This window comes from Scyliorhinus torazame, chromosome 2 (assembly GCF_047496885.1).
Source record: "Scyliorhinus torazame isolate Kashiwa2021f chromosome 2, sScyTor2.1, whole genome shotgun sequence".
Taxonomy (NCBI): Eukaryota; Metazoa; Chordata; class Chondrichthyes; order Carcharhiniformes; family Scyliorhinidae; genus Scyliorhinus; species Scyliorhinus torazame.
In genome coordinates, this window is record NC_092708.1 from 373,862,761 (window position 1) to 373,876,952 (window position 14,192).

A 14,192-nucleotide genomic window follows, 5' to 3' on the forward strand; every position below is an offset into this window, starting at 1 on the left:
TCTTTTTTTTTAAATAATTTTTATGAAAGGTTTTCATAAAATATCAATAACAAAATGAGAAAGAAAAAATAACCCAACAGGGTTAAGTACAAAACACAATCTAAAAAATTAACTCCCCAAACCCCTCCCCCTCGTACCTAAATAATAAATTAACATTAACACCCCGACTTAAGACAACAGGTGTATACACCCCCTCAGACCCTTCCAGTGTAAATAACATAAACAACCCCCTGCTGCTGCTGCCATTGATCAATGTCTATCGTTCTGCCAGAAAGTCTAAGAACGGATGCCACCGCCTAAAGAACCCTTGTACCGACCCTCTCAAGGCGAATTTCACCCTCTCCAATTCAATGAACCCTGCCATATCGCTGATCCAGGATTCCACACTTGGGGGCCTCGTATCTTTCCACTGAAGGAGAATCCTTCGCCGGGCTACCAGGGACGCAAAGGCCAGAATTCCGGCCTCTTTCGCCTCCTGCACTCCCGGCTCCTCTGCCACCCCAAATATTGCGAGCCCCCAGCCCGGTTTGACCTGGATCCTACCACCCTCGACACCGTCCTCGCTACGCCCTTCCAAAATTCCTCCAGCGCTGGGCATGCCCAGAACATATGGGTGTGATTTGCTGGGCTCCCTGAGCACCTAACACACCTGTCCTAACTCCCAAAGAACCTGCACATCCTTGTCCCGGTCATGTGTGCCCTGTGCAGCACCTTAAACTGTATGAGGCTGAGCCTCACGCATGAAGAGGAAGAGTTCACCCTCCCTAGGGCATCTGCCCACGTCCCCTCTTCGATCTCCTCTCCCAACTCCTCCTCCCACTTACCTTTCAACTCCACCACCGAGGCCTCCTCCTCCTCCTGCATCACCTGGTAAGTTTCCGAGATCCTCCCCACTCCCACCCACCCCCCCCGAGAGCACCCTGTCCTGTTCTGTGTGTGGCAGTAGCCGTGGGAATCCCACCACCTGCCGTCTGGCAAACGCCCTTACCTGTAAGTACCTGAAGGTGTTCCCCGGGGGGAGCCGGTACTTCTCCTCCAGCTCACCCAAGCTCGCGAACATCCTGTCCACAAACAGGTCCCAACTTTCGTATGCCTGCCCTGTGCCACCCCGAAAACCCTCCACCTGTTCTTATTGGGCGAACCGGTGGTTCCCCCGTAATGGGGTCCACGCCGAGGCCCTAACGTCCCCCCCATGCTGCCTCCACTGCCCCCAAATTTTGAGGGCCGCCACCACCACCGGGCTCGTGGTATACCTCCTTGGAGGGAGCGGCAGCGGCGCCGTTGCCAGCGCCCCCAGACTCGTACCCACACAGGACGCCGTCTCCAGCCTCTTCCATGAAGCCCCCTCCATCACCCACTTGCGAACCATTGTCGCATTGGCGCCCCAGTAGTACCCAAAGAGGTTGGGCAGTGCCAGCCCCCCCCTATCTCTACTCCGCTACAGGAACACCCTTCTCACCCTCGGAGTCCCTCGCGCCCACACAAACCCCATTATACTCCTGTTAACCCGCCTGAAAAAAGCCTTCGGGATAAACACGGGGAGGCACTGGAACAGGAACAAAAACCTTGGGAGCACCGTCATTTTGATTGCACCCTACCCGCCAGGGACAGCGACAACGCGTCCCACCTCTTGAACTCCTCCTCCATTTGCTCCACCAGCCTTGCAAAGTTAAGCCTATGCAGGGCCCCCCAGCTCCTGGCCACCTGGACCCCCAAATATCTGAAACTCCTCTCCGCCCTTTTTAGTGAGGGCTCGCCAATCCCCCTCTCCTGGTCCCCTAGCTGAACTACGAACAGTTCGCTCTTCCCCATATCGAGCTTGTACCCCAAAAAGTCCCCGAATTCCCTAAGCATCCTCATTACCTCTGGCATTCCTCCCACCGGGTCCGCCACATACAGCAGCAGGTCGTCCGCATAAAGCGACACCCTATGCTCCTCCCCATCCCGCACCAGCCCCCTCCAGTTCCTCGACTCTCTCAGTGCCATAGCCAGGGGTTCAATCGCCAGTGCGAAGAGCAGGGGGGACAGGGGACACCCCTGTCTCGTCCCTCGGTGCAACCGAAAGTACTCGGACCTCCTCCTATTTGTGGCCACACTCGCCATCGGGACCTCATACAACAGCCTAACCCACCTGACAAACCCCTCCCCAAACCCGAACCTCTTCAGCACCTCCCACAGGTACCCCCACTCTACCCTATCGAAGGCTTTCTCAGCGTCCATCGCCACCACTATCTCCGCCTCCCCCTCCCTCGCCGGCATCATGATAACGTTCAAAAGCCTCCGCACATTCGCGTTCAACTGTCTCCCCTTCACAAACCCAGTCTGGTCTTCATGGATGATCTGCGGCACACAATCCTCAATCCTCGTGGCTAAGACCTTCGCCAGCATCTTGGCATCTACATTTAGCAAGGAAGTCGGTCTGTAAGACCCACATTGCAGGGGATCCTTGTCCCGCTTCAGGATCAAGGAGATCAGTGCCCGGGACATCGTCGGGGGTAAAGCCCCCCACTCCCTTGCCTTATTGAAGGTCCTAACTAACAGCGGGCCCAACAGGTCCATATATTTTTTATAGAACTCGACCGGGAAACCGTCCGGCCCCGGTGCCTTCCCCGCCTGCATGCTTCCTATCCCTTTGATCAGCTCCTCCAGCCCAATCGGGGCACCCAGTCCCACCACCAGTCCCTCTTCCACCTTTGGAAACCTCAATTGGTCCAGGAAACGGCCCATCCCTCCCTCCTCCCGTGGGGGCTCGGATCGGTACAATTCCTCGTAGAAGTCCCTGAAGACCCCATTGATGCCAACCCCACTCCACACCACGCTCCCTCCCCTGTCCTTAACTCCCCCAATCTCCCTAGCTGCGTCCCGCTTCCGAAGCTGATGCGGCAGCATCCGGCATGCCTTTTCCCCATACTCGTAGACCGCCCCCTGGGCCTTCCTTCACTGCACCTCCACCTTCCTGGTGGTCACCAGGTCGAATTCGGCCTGGAGGCTGCGCCTCTTCCTCAACAATCCTTCCTCAGGTTCTTCCGCATACCTCCTGTCTATCCTCACCATCTCCCCCACCAGCCTCTCCCTCTCCTCCCGCTCCCTCCGCTCCTTGTGGGCCCTGATGGAGATCAGCTCTCCTCTCACCACCGCCTTCAGTGCCTCCCATACCATCCCCACTCGGACCTCCCCGTTGTCGTTGGTCTCCAAGTACCTCTCTATACTTCCTCGGACCCGCTCGCTCACCTCCTCGTCCGCCAATAGCCCCACTTCCAAGCGCCACAGCGGGCGCTGGTCCCTCTCCTCCCCCATCTCCAAGTCCACCCAATGCGGGGCGTGGTCCGAAATGGCTATTGCCGAATAATCGGTATCCTCTACTCTCGCTATCAGCGCCCTACTCAAAATGAAAAAGTCGATTCGAGAATAAGCCTTATGGACATGTGAGAAGAATGAAAATTCCCTAGCCCCTGGCCTTGCAAATCTCCAAGGGTCCACCCCTCCCATTTGGTCCATAAATCCCCTCAACACTCTAGCTGCTGCCGGCTTCCTACCCGTCCTAGACCTGGAGCGATCCAGTGCAGGATCCAACACCGTGTTAAAGTCTCCCCCCATTATCAGGCCCCCCACTTCCAAGTCTGGCATCCGACCCAACATACGCCGCATAAAACCCGCATCATCCCAGTTCGGAGCATACACATTGACCAGTACCACCCTCTCTCCCTGCAACTTACCACTGACCATTATGTACCTACCGCCATTATCTGCCACAATGCTCGACGCCTCGAATGACACCTTCTTTCCCACCAAGATCGCCACCCCTCGATATTTGGCATCTAGCCCCAAGTGAAACACCTGACCTACCCACCCTTTCCTCAGTCTTACCTGGTCTGCCACCTTCAGGTGTGCCTACTGGAGCATAACCACATCCGCCTTGAGCCTCTTCAGGTGCGCGAACACGCGGGCCCGCTTAACCGGCCCATTCAGTCCCCTTACATTCCAGGTTATCAGCCGGATCAGGGGGCTAACCGCCCCCCTCCCCCGCCGACTAGCCATGACCCCTCCTCGGCCAGCCACGTTCCCGCACCCCACACCCGGCCCGTTCCCCACAGCGGCATACCCCCGTCTCGACCCACCCCACGCGCTCCAGCTCCTCCTTGATCTTAGCAGCAGCAGCTCGATTCCCCCCCCCCCCCCTCCCCCCCTGCTAGGATCCATCCTAGCTGGTTTACTCCCCCCATTGCACTTCCGCAAGTCAGCTGACTTCTGCTGACCCCGGCCACTCCCGCCTCCCCTTCGACTCCTCCCATTGTGTGGCACACCCTCCTCTCCCGCTCCCCATTCACAGGCTCTCCCCCTCCGTTCTAAGCGCGGGAAACAATCCTCGCTTCCCCGCCCCGGTCCCGCCGCCCCCCAGTCTTCGGCGCGGGAAACAAATCCCGCGCTCTCCACCTACCAGGCCCCGCCACCAACCAAAACAGTGCCCAACCCACACCATCCACTCTCCCCAACCCGAAAGAGAAAAACACAGAGAAAAAGAAACCCAAAACAATGCAAAGGCCCCCCCGCCCCCCGAACCAAAAATAGGCATAACATATCCACCGCAGTCCCCAATCGCCCATCCCGGCCCTCAGTCTGTGTCCAGCTTCTTGGCCTGAACAAAGGCCCACGCCTCCTCCGGAGACTCAAAATAATGGTGCCGGTCCTTGTAGGTAACCCACAGTCGCGCCGGCTGCAACATGCCAAACTTCACCCCCCTCCTGTGCAGCACCGCCTTCGCTCGATTGTACCCGGCCCTCCACTTCGCCACCTCCGCACTCCAGTCCTGATATATCCGAACCTCCGCGTTCTCCCACCTGCTGCTCCTCTCCTTCTTGGCCCACCTGAGCACACACTCCCGATCGACGAACCGATGGAACCGCACCAGCACCGCCCGCGGAGGCTCGTTAGCCTTGGGCCTCCTCGCCAACACTCTATGGGCCCCAGATAGAACTCTTGCCCTGCGGTATATACCTATCCCTTTCCATCACTAAAGTAAACGTAATCGAATTGTGGTCACTATCACCAAAGTGCTCACCTACCTCCTAATCTAACACCTGTCCTGGTTCATTACCCAGTACCAAATCCATATTTGGCCTCGCCTCTCGTTGGCCTATCTACATACTATGTCAGGAAACCCTCCTGCACACATTGGACAAAAACAGACCCATCTAAAGTACTCGAGCTATAGCGTTTCCAGTCAATATTTGGAAAGTTAAAGTCCCCCATAACAACTATCCTGTTGCTTTCGCTCCTATCCAGAATCATCTTTGCAATCCTTTCCTCTACATCTCTGGAACTTTTCGGAGGCCTATAGAAAACCCCAAACAGGCTGACCTCTCCTTTCCTGTTTCAACCTCAGCCCATACTACCTCAGTAGACGAGTCCTCATCACACGTTCTTTCTGCCACCGTAATACTGTCCTTGACTAACAATGCCATCCCTCCCCCTCTTTTACCACCTTCCCTGAGCTTACTGAAATATCTAAACCCCGGCACCTGCAACAACCATTCCTGTCCCTGCTCTATCCATGTCTCCGAAATGGCCACAACATCCAAGTCCCATAACTGGCTGGCCTTCTCACCGTACTCATAAACTGCCCCTCATGAGCGACGCAGTAGGCTCGCCGCCTTCCCCATTGAATCCGGCTCAAACTCCATCTATAAAGCCTCTTTCTCTCTGCTAACAACTCCACCATCGGGGCTGTGGACTATTGCCGGTCCACCTCCAGAATGGAGTCAACCAATCTCTGCCTTTTTGCCCTCCCAACCTTATCCCTATGGGCCTTATTCAAAATTATCTCCCCTCTGACCACCGGCTTCAAAGCTTCCCAGAAAGTGGAAGGTGAAACCTCCCCATTCTTGTTAAAACCTACATAGTTTCCGATAGCTGAGGCCACCCTTTCACCGAGTACTCAGCTCCCACCCCTGGGAGTAACTATTTCTCCACCCCAGAAAAATCTATGCGGGAATAGACCCGGTGCAATGCGAGAATAAGGAAAACTACCTCTCCCTCAGATATCTAAACCTCCACGGATCCGCTGCTCCCATCTGCTCCATGAACACTGCCAGCTCCTTTATCATCCCCAAAGTTACAAAAGACTTGGGATGACTTATCCATTCTCTGATCCAAAACACAGTTGAAATCTCCCCCCATGATCAATTGGAGCTTGATCAGCTTGACGATGGTTGCCAACACCTTCTCAATAAAGTCTATGGAGTCCCAATTCAGTGCATAGATGTTCATTAAAACCACCAGGGCGCCCGTCAACAACCCACTCACTATCACGTTATCACTGCCCCAGGGTCCGTCAAAATACTGGATGCTGAAAAGGCCATTCTCCTGTTAATCAAGACCGCCACCCCCCTCGTCCTCACATCAAACTTCGAGTGGAACACACCTGGCCCACCTTCCCTTCCTTAGTCTTGTCCGATCCCTGACCCTCAAATGCATCTCCTGCAAAAAGACTACACCCGCCTTCAAACTCTTCAACTGGGCAAATACCTGGGACCTTTTAACCCCCTCACATTCCATGTAACCTTCCAAACTGGGGTTCTCTGGAGCCTCCCTACTAGAATCAGCCATATTGCACCCGTGAGGATTGCCAACAGGGCCAAATCTACCCCAATTCCAGGCCCACCCAAAATGGCCACCATCACCACCATCACACAAACCCATAAACAAAGAAACCTTCATTGCTAGCTGATGCGCGATCAATTACACTCAAGACGAAGTGATTTCACAACTGAAGGCTTTAATCTACTAGAACTTGTTCCCCAGCAGCTTCAATACAGAAAGTGAAGACTGCTGGGACGGCACCGTTTCTTATACTCCGCCTGTCAGGGCGGAGCTATGTACAACAGCCAATGGTAGACTCCTGGTTCTAACCAATGGTCATCAGCCTCTTAGGTGCCGCAATACCTGGTACTACCACATTCACCCCCTGTTAAAAAAGAGTCCGGCGGGGGTGGTGGCCAGTGGTAACAGTCGCTTTTAGCATGGTATGACCAGGTATGGAGGTACCGTGGTGTCGAGGATATTTACAAAGTGTTCACAGTGAAGCAATCAGTCGATCAGGTGGCCTGGTCATCGTTTTGGATCGTCTGGGCTTCAGTGTTGATTCTGATGGGGGTCCCGGTGGTTGCGACTCCAGGAGCGTGGTTTCGGCCTCCCTGGTAGCTTTGTCACCCATAGGTAGCGCTGTTGGGGCAAACGGTTGACACGGGGGGGGGGGGGGGGGGGGGGGGGGGCGTCTGTAGGTGGTGTCGGTAGGTGGGCAGGCCTAGGCAGGAGCGGCGGGAGTGCTGACCCCTCCCACTTCTGTGGGGGGGGGGAGTAATAGTTCGGGTGCGCGTGGGGGTCCGGCGGGCGCCCGGTCCCGAAGGGAGACTGTATCTTGCCGGCCGTCAGGGAATGCCACATAGGCGCACTGGGGGCTAGCGTGCAGCAGCTGGACCCTCTCGACCAACGGGTCCGACTTGTGCGCCCGCACGTGCTTCCGAAGCAGGATGGGTCTGGGTGTCACTAGCCAGGTTGGGAGCGAGGTCCCGGAGGAGGACTGCCTGGGGAAAACAAGGAGACGTTCATGAGGTGTCTGATTGGTAGTTGTACAGAACAGCGACCGGATGGCGTGGAGGGCCATCGGGAGGACTTCTTGCCAGCGGGAGACTGGGTGATCCCTGGACCATAGGGCCAGTAGGACAGTCTTCCAGACCGTTCCGTTCTCCCTCTCTACCTGTCCGTTTCCCCGGGGGTTGTAACTGGTCGTACTGCTCGTGGCGATGCCCTTGCTGTGCAGGAATTGACGCAGTTCGTCGCTCATAAAGGAGGACCCCCTATCACTGTGTATGTACGTGGGGAAACCGAACAGTGTAAAGATACCCTGGAGAGCCTTGATGACGGTGGTTGTGGTCATGTCTGGGCAGGGGATGGCGAATGGGAACCGGGAGTACTCGTCAATCACGTTCAGGAAATACGTGTTGCGGGAGGGGAGGGGGCCTTTGAAATCCATGCTGAGGCATTCAAAGGGACGGGAAGCCTTTATCAGGTGTGCGCTCTCTGGCCGGTAGAAGTGCGGTTTGCACTCTGCGCAGATTTGGCAGTCCCTGGTGACGGACCTGACCTCCTCGATGGAGTAGGGCAGGTTGCGGGTCTTGACAAAATGGAAAAAGCGAGTGACCCCCGGGTGGCAGAGGTCCTCGTGGAGGGCTCGGAGGCGGTCCGCTTGTGCAGTGGCACAAGTGCCGCGGGACAGGGCATCAGGAGGCTCGTTTAGCTTCCCCGGACGGTACAAGATCTCGTAGCTGAAGGTGGAGAGTTCTATCCTCCACCGCAAGATCTTGTCGTTTTTAATCTTGCCCCGCTGTGCATTATCGAACATGAAAGCAACCGACCGTTAGTCCGTGAGGAGAATGAATCTCCTGCCGGCCAGGTAATGCCTCCAATGTCTCACAGCTTCTACTATGGCTTGTGCCTCTTTTTCGACCGAGGAATGGCGAATTTCGGTAGCACGGAGGGTACGGGAGAAGAAAGCCACAGGCCTGCCCGCTTGGTTGAGGGTGGCCGCCAGAGCTACGTCGGACACATCGATGGCACGCATCGTGGCCTTGGCAATGTCTGCTTTGATACGGCTGAAGGCCTGGCGGGCCTCCGTCGACAGGGGGAAGGTTGTGGACTGGATTAGGGGTCGGGCTTTGTCCGCGTAGTTGGGGACCCACTGTGCGTAATAGCTGAAAAACCCGAGGCAGCGCTTCAGGGCCTTGGGGCAGTGTGGGAGGGGGAACTCCATGCGTTCAGAGTCGGGGGCTATAACTCCATTTCGCACTACGTAGCCTAGAATGGCTAGACGGTTGGTGCTAAACACGCATTTATCTTAATTGTATGTCAGGTTAAGGATTTTCGCGGTCTGAAGAAATTTGCGGAGGTTGGTGTCGTGGTCCTGCTGGTCATGGCCGCAGATGGTGACGTTATCCAGATACGGGAACGTTGCGCGTAAGCCGTACCGGTCAACCATTCGGTCCATCTCTCGCTGGAAGACCGAGACCCCATTAGTGACACCAAAGGGAACTCTTAAAAATTGATAGAGCCGCCCATCTGCTTCGAAGGCTTTGTACTTGCGGTCACTATTACAGAGGGGTAGCTGGTGGTAGGCGGACTTGAGATCCACCGTGGAGAAGACCTTGTATTGTGCGATCCTGTTTACCAGGTCGGCTATACGGGGGAGAGGGTACGCGTCCAGCTGCGTAAACCTGTTGATGGTCTGGCTGTAGTCAATGACCATCCTATGCTTCTCCCCGGTCTTTACCACCACTGTGGTAGTATGCATTAGGGGTCATGTGGGACTGTGAAGCCATAATGTCATTGGCTGACAGATCCCGGGTCCTGGTTGGACGTTGACCTCTAGCTCCGCCCTGAAGGCGGAGTATAAGTACCTGGAGTCCTCCCCCGCAGTTCGGTAGTAGACTGCGGGGGAAACAGTCACGCTTAATAAAGCCTCATCGACTTCACGCTATTCGTCTCTCGGAGTCTTTGTGCGCTACAATTTATTAAGCGTGACTAAAAAGGACTATGGAGCTCAGGATCATCCCGGAATGCCTGAGGATCAGCCCCCACACAGTGAACGTGGCAGCAGCTTTCAAGAACTGGCAGACTTGTTTTGAGGACTACCTCAGAACGGCCACCGGCCGGGTCACAGAAGACCAAAAACTACAGGTCCTGCACTCGAGGTTAAGCACGGAGATTTTCTCTTTCATAGAAGACGCAGAGGTTTTCCAGACGGCGTTCGCAGCACTAAAAAGTCTCTATGTCCGCCCAGTAAACCAGATCTACGCTCGCTATCAACTCGCAACGAGACGGCAAAGTCCCGGAGAATCGATAGATGAATTCTACGCCGCGCTACTAATTTTGGGACAAGCCTGCAGCTGCACGTCGGTGAACGCAAATGAACACACGGACATGTTAATGCGTGATGCTTTTGTGGCATGTATGAACTCCTCCCAAATCCGCCAAAGACTTCTAGAAAAAGAGTCGCTAGGACTCTCAGAGGCACGGGCCCTAGCAGCCTCCCTAGGCGTGGCCGTGCGAAATACCCGCGCCTACGGCCCCGACCGCGCGGCAGCCCATTGGGCTCCGTACGTACCCGTCGCGACAAACCCACCCCCCCCGGACACCCCACAGGCTTGCGCGGTCCAAACACCAAGTCGCACCGGGGGCGCCCGCTGCTATTTCTGCGGCCAGGCGAAACACCCCCGGCAGCGCTGCCCGGCCCGCGCAGCGATCTGCAAGAGCTGCGGGAAAAAGGGCCATTTCGCGGTTGTGTGCCGATCCCGCGAGGTCGCCGCTGTCCCGGGAGAACAGGGAGCCTTGCACGCCGCTTACGCTCCCCAATCCCCCCTGCGCCCCATGTACGACCCGCAGGCGCAGCCACTCTGGGTCCCGACCACCGCGGTCCCTGGAGAACAGGGAGACCTGCACGCCGCTTACGCTCCCCAACCCCCCCCCCCCGCGCCCCATGTATGACCCGCCGGCGCTACCACTTTGGGTCCCGACCACCGCTCTCCCTGGAGAAGAGGGAGTTCTGCGCGGCTCTAACGCCCCCCAAACCGCCCCCCCCGCGCCCCACGTATGACCCGCCGGCGCTACCAATTTGGGTCCCGACCACCGCTGTCCCCAGAGATGAGGGAGCCCCGCACGTTCCTAACGCTCCCCAACCCCCCCAGCGCCCCATGTGCGACCCGCAGGCGCAGCCATTTTGGGTCCCGGCCACCACGAGGGGAGGAAGGGCGCCGCCATCTTGGACCACCCCAGACCTGTACGACGCATGGGGGCGGCCATTTTGTCCACCCCCGCCGCCATCTTGTGACCCCCCAGCCATGTGCGATGCATGGGGGCAGCCATTTTGTTCAACCCCGACGCCATCTTGGACGGCAACAACGGACCTCAGTGTCGACGGCTCCACGGGGTTCGAAGAAGACGCTAAACTACTACAACCACGTCTCGCTTCAATAACGCTGGACCAAGCTCGGCCCCGGACACTCCAGACGACGACGACAACGGTGCTGATAAACGGGCACGAGTCACCATGCCTAGTCGACTCCGGGAGCACGGAGAGCTTTATCCACCCCGACACGGTAAGACGCTGTTCTTTGACAACCCATCCCAGCGCACAAAAGATTTCCCTAGCTACAGGATCCCACTCCGTACAGATCAAAGGCTTCTGCATAGTTACCCTAACGGTGCAGGGGAGGGAGTTCAAAAACTACAGGCTCTACGTCCTTCCCCAACTCTGCGCCCCCACATTACTGGGATTAGACTTCCAGTGCAATCTACAGAGCCTTACCTTCAAATTCGGCGGCCCAATACCCCCACTCACTATCTGCGGCCTCGCAACCCTCAAGGTGCAACCCCCGTCCTTGTTTGCAAACCTCACCCCGGATTGCAAACCCGTCGCCACTAAGAGCAGATGGTACAGTGCCCAGGACCGGACCTTCATTCGGTCCGAAGTCCAGCGGCTACTAAAGGAAGGCATAATCCAGGCCAGCAATAGTCCCTGGAGAGCACAGGTGGTAGTAGTAAAGACAGGGGAGAAGCAAAGGATGGTCATAGACTATAGCCAGACCATCAACAGGTACACACAACTAGACGCGTACCCTCTCCCCCGCATATCCGACATGGTCAATCGGATTGCCCAATATAAAGTCTTCTCCACCGTGGACCTCAAGTCCGCCTACCATCAGCTCCCCATCCGCCCAAGTGACCGCAAGTACACAGCCTTCGAGGCAGATGGGCGATTATACCATTTCCTAAGGGTACCATTTGGCGTCACAAACGGGGTCTCGGTCTTCCAACGAGAGATGGACCGAATGGTTGATCAACACGGGTTGCGGGCCACGTTCCCGTATCTCGACAAGGTAACCATCTGCGGCCATGATCAGCAGGACCACGACGCCAACCTCCAAAAATTCCTCCAGACCGCCAAAGCCTTGAACCTCACGTACAACGAGGACAAGTGCGTTTTTAGCACCAACCGGCTAGCCATCCTGGGCTACGTAGTGCGCAATGGGATAATAGGCCCCGACCCCGAACGTATGCGCGCCCTCATGGAATTTCCCCTCCCGCACTGCTCAAAAGCCCTGAAACGCTGCCTGGGGTGTTTTTCATACTACGCCCAGTGGGTCCCCCAGTACGCAGACAAGGCCCGCCCCCTAATACAGACCACAACCTTCCCTCTGTCGACAGAGGCTTGCCAGGCCTTCAGCCGCATCAAAGCGGATATCGCAAAGGCCACGATGCGCGCCATCGACGAGTCCCTCCCCTTCCAGGTCGAGAGCGACGCCTCCGACGTAGCTCTAGCGGCCACCCTTAACCAAGCGGGCAGACCCGTGGCCTTTTTCTCCCGAACCCTCCACGCTTCAGAAATCCGCCACTCCTCAGTGGAAAAGGAAGCCCAAGCCATAGTGGAAGCTGTGCGACATTGGAGGCATTACCTGGCCGGCAGGAGATTCACTCTCCTCACGGACCAACGGTCGGTAGCCTTCATGTTCGATAATGCACAGAGGGGCAAAATCAAAAACGACAAGATCTTAAGGTGGAGGATCGAGCTCTCCACCTTCAACTACGAGATCTTGTATCGTCCCGGAAAGCTGAACGAGCCGTCCGATGCCCTATCCCGCGGCACATTTGCCAATGCACAAATTAACCGCCTCCAAACCCTCCACGAGGACCTCTGCCACCCGGGGGTCACTCGGTTTTACCACTTTATCAAGTCCCGCAACCTCCCATACTCCTTAGAGGAGGTCCGTACAGTCACAAGGAACTGCCACATCTGCGCAGAGTGCAAACCGCATTTTTTCAGGCCGGATGGAGCGCACCTGATTAAGGCTTCCCGCCCCTTTGAACGCCTTAGTCTGGATTTCAAAGGACCCCTCCCCTCCACCGACCGCAACATATACTTCCTTAATGTGGTGGACGAGTACTCCCGCTTCCCATTCGCCATCCCCTGTCCTGACATGACCGCGGCCACAGTCATTAAAGCCCTGAACACCATATTCACACTGTTCGGTTGCCCCGCATACATCCACAGCGACAGGGGGTCCTCCTTCATGAGTGACGAGCTGCGCCAGTTCCTGCTCAGCAACGGGATAGCCTCGAGCAGGACGACCAGCTACAACCCCCGGGGGAACGGGCAAGTAGAGAGGGAGAACGGCACGGTCTGGAAGACCGTCCTACTGGCCCTACAGTCCAGGGACCTCCCAGTTTCACGGTGGCAGGAGGTCCTTCCAGACGCCCTCCACTCCATCCGGTCACTACTGTGTACTAGCACTAACCAAACGCCTCATGAGCGCCTCCTTGTCTTCCCCAGGAAGTCCTCCTCTGGAACGTCGCTGCCGACCTGGCTGGCGGCCCCAGGACCCAACTTGCTCCGAAAGCACGTGCGGGCGCACAAGTCGGACCCGTTGGTCGAAAGGGTTCACCTCCTTCACGCGAACCCGCAGTACGCTTACGTGGAGTACCCCGACGGCCGACAGGACACGGTCTCTCTGCGAGATCTGGCGCCCGCCGGCAACACACACACCCCCCCGACACCAATCACCCAACCCCCCCCCTTCCTGCCACCGCCGCACCCCGCGACCGCCCCCTTCCCAGGAGGATCAGTCCTCCTCCCAGGCCCGACCAGGAATGAAGCCCAAGCTGAAACCGTAAGGCTCCCGGAGAAGACAACACCGAAACAAGCACCACCACCACCACCGGGGCCGAGGCGATCGACACGGACGACCAGACCGCCCGACCGACTCGTGGCGTCGATCTAACAGTACAATGTGGACTTTGTGGACTTTTAACGAGAACATTTTGTCTTTTCCTGAGGATTACTGTAAATAGTTTGAAACAAAAAAAAACAACCTTGTACATACTGTTATAACATGTGAAAGTTTTCCTGACAAGACCAGCCTTGTAAACCCTTACCACCATGCGAAGCATCACCCCGCCGGGTTCATTTTTAACAAGGGGTGAATGTGGTAGTATGCATTAGGGGTCATGTGGGACTGTGAAGCCATGATGTAATTGGCTGACAGATCCCGGGTCCTGGTTGGACGTTGACCTCTAGCTCCGCCCTGAAGGTGGAGTATAAGTACCTGGAGTCCTCCCCCGCAGGCAGTCTACTACCGAACTGC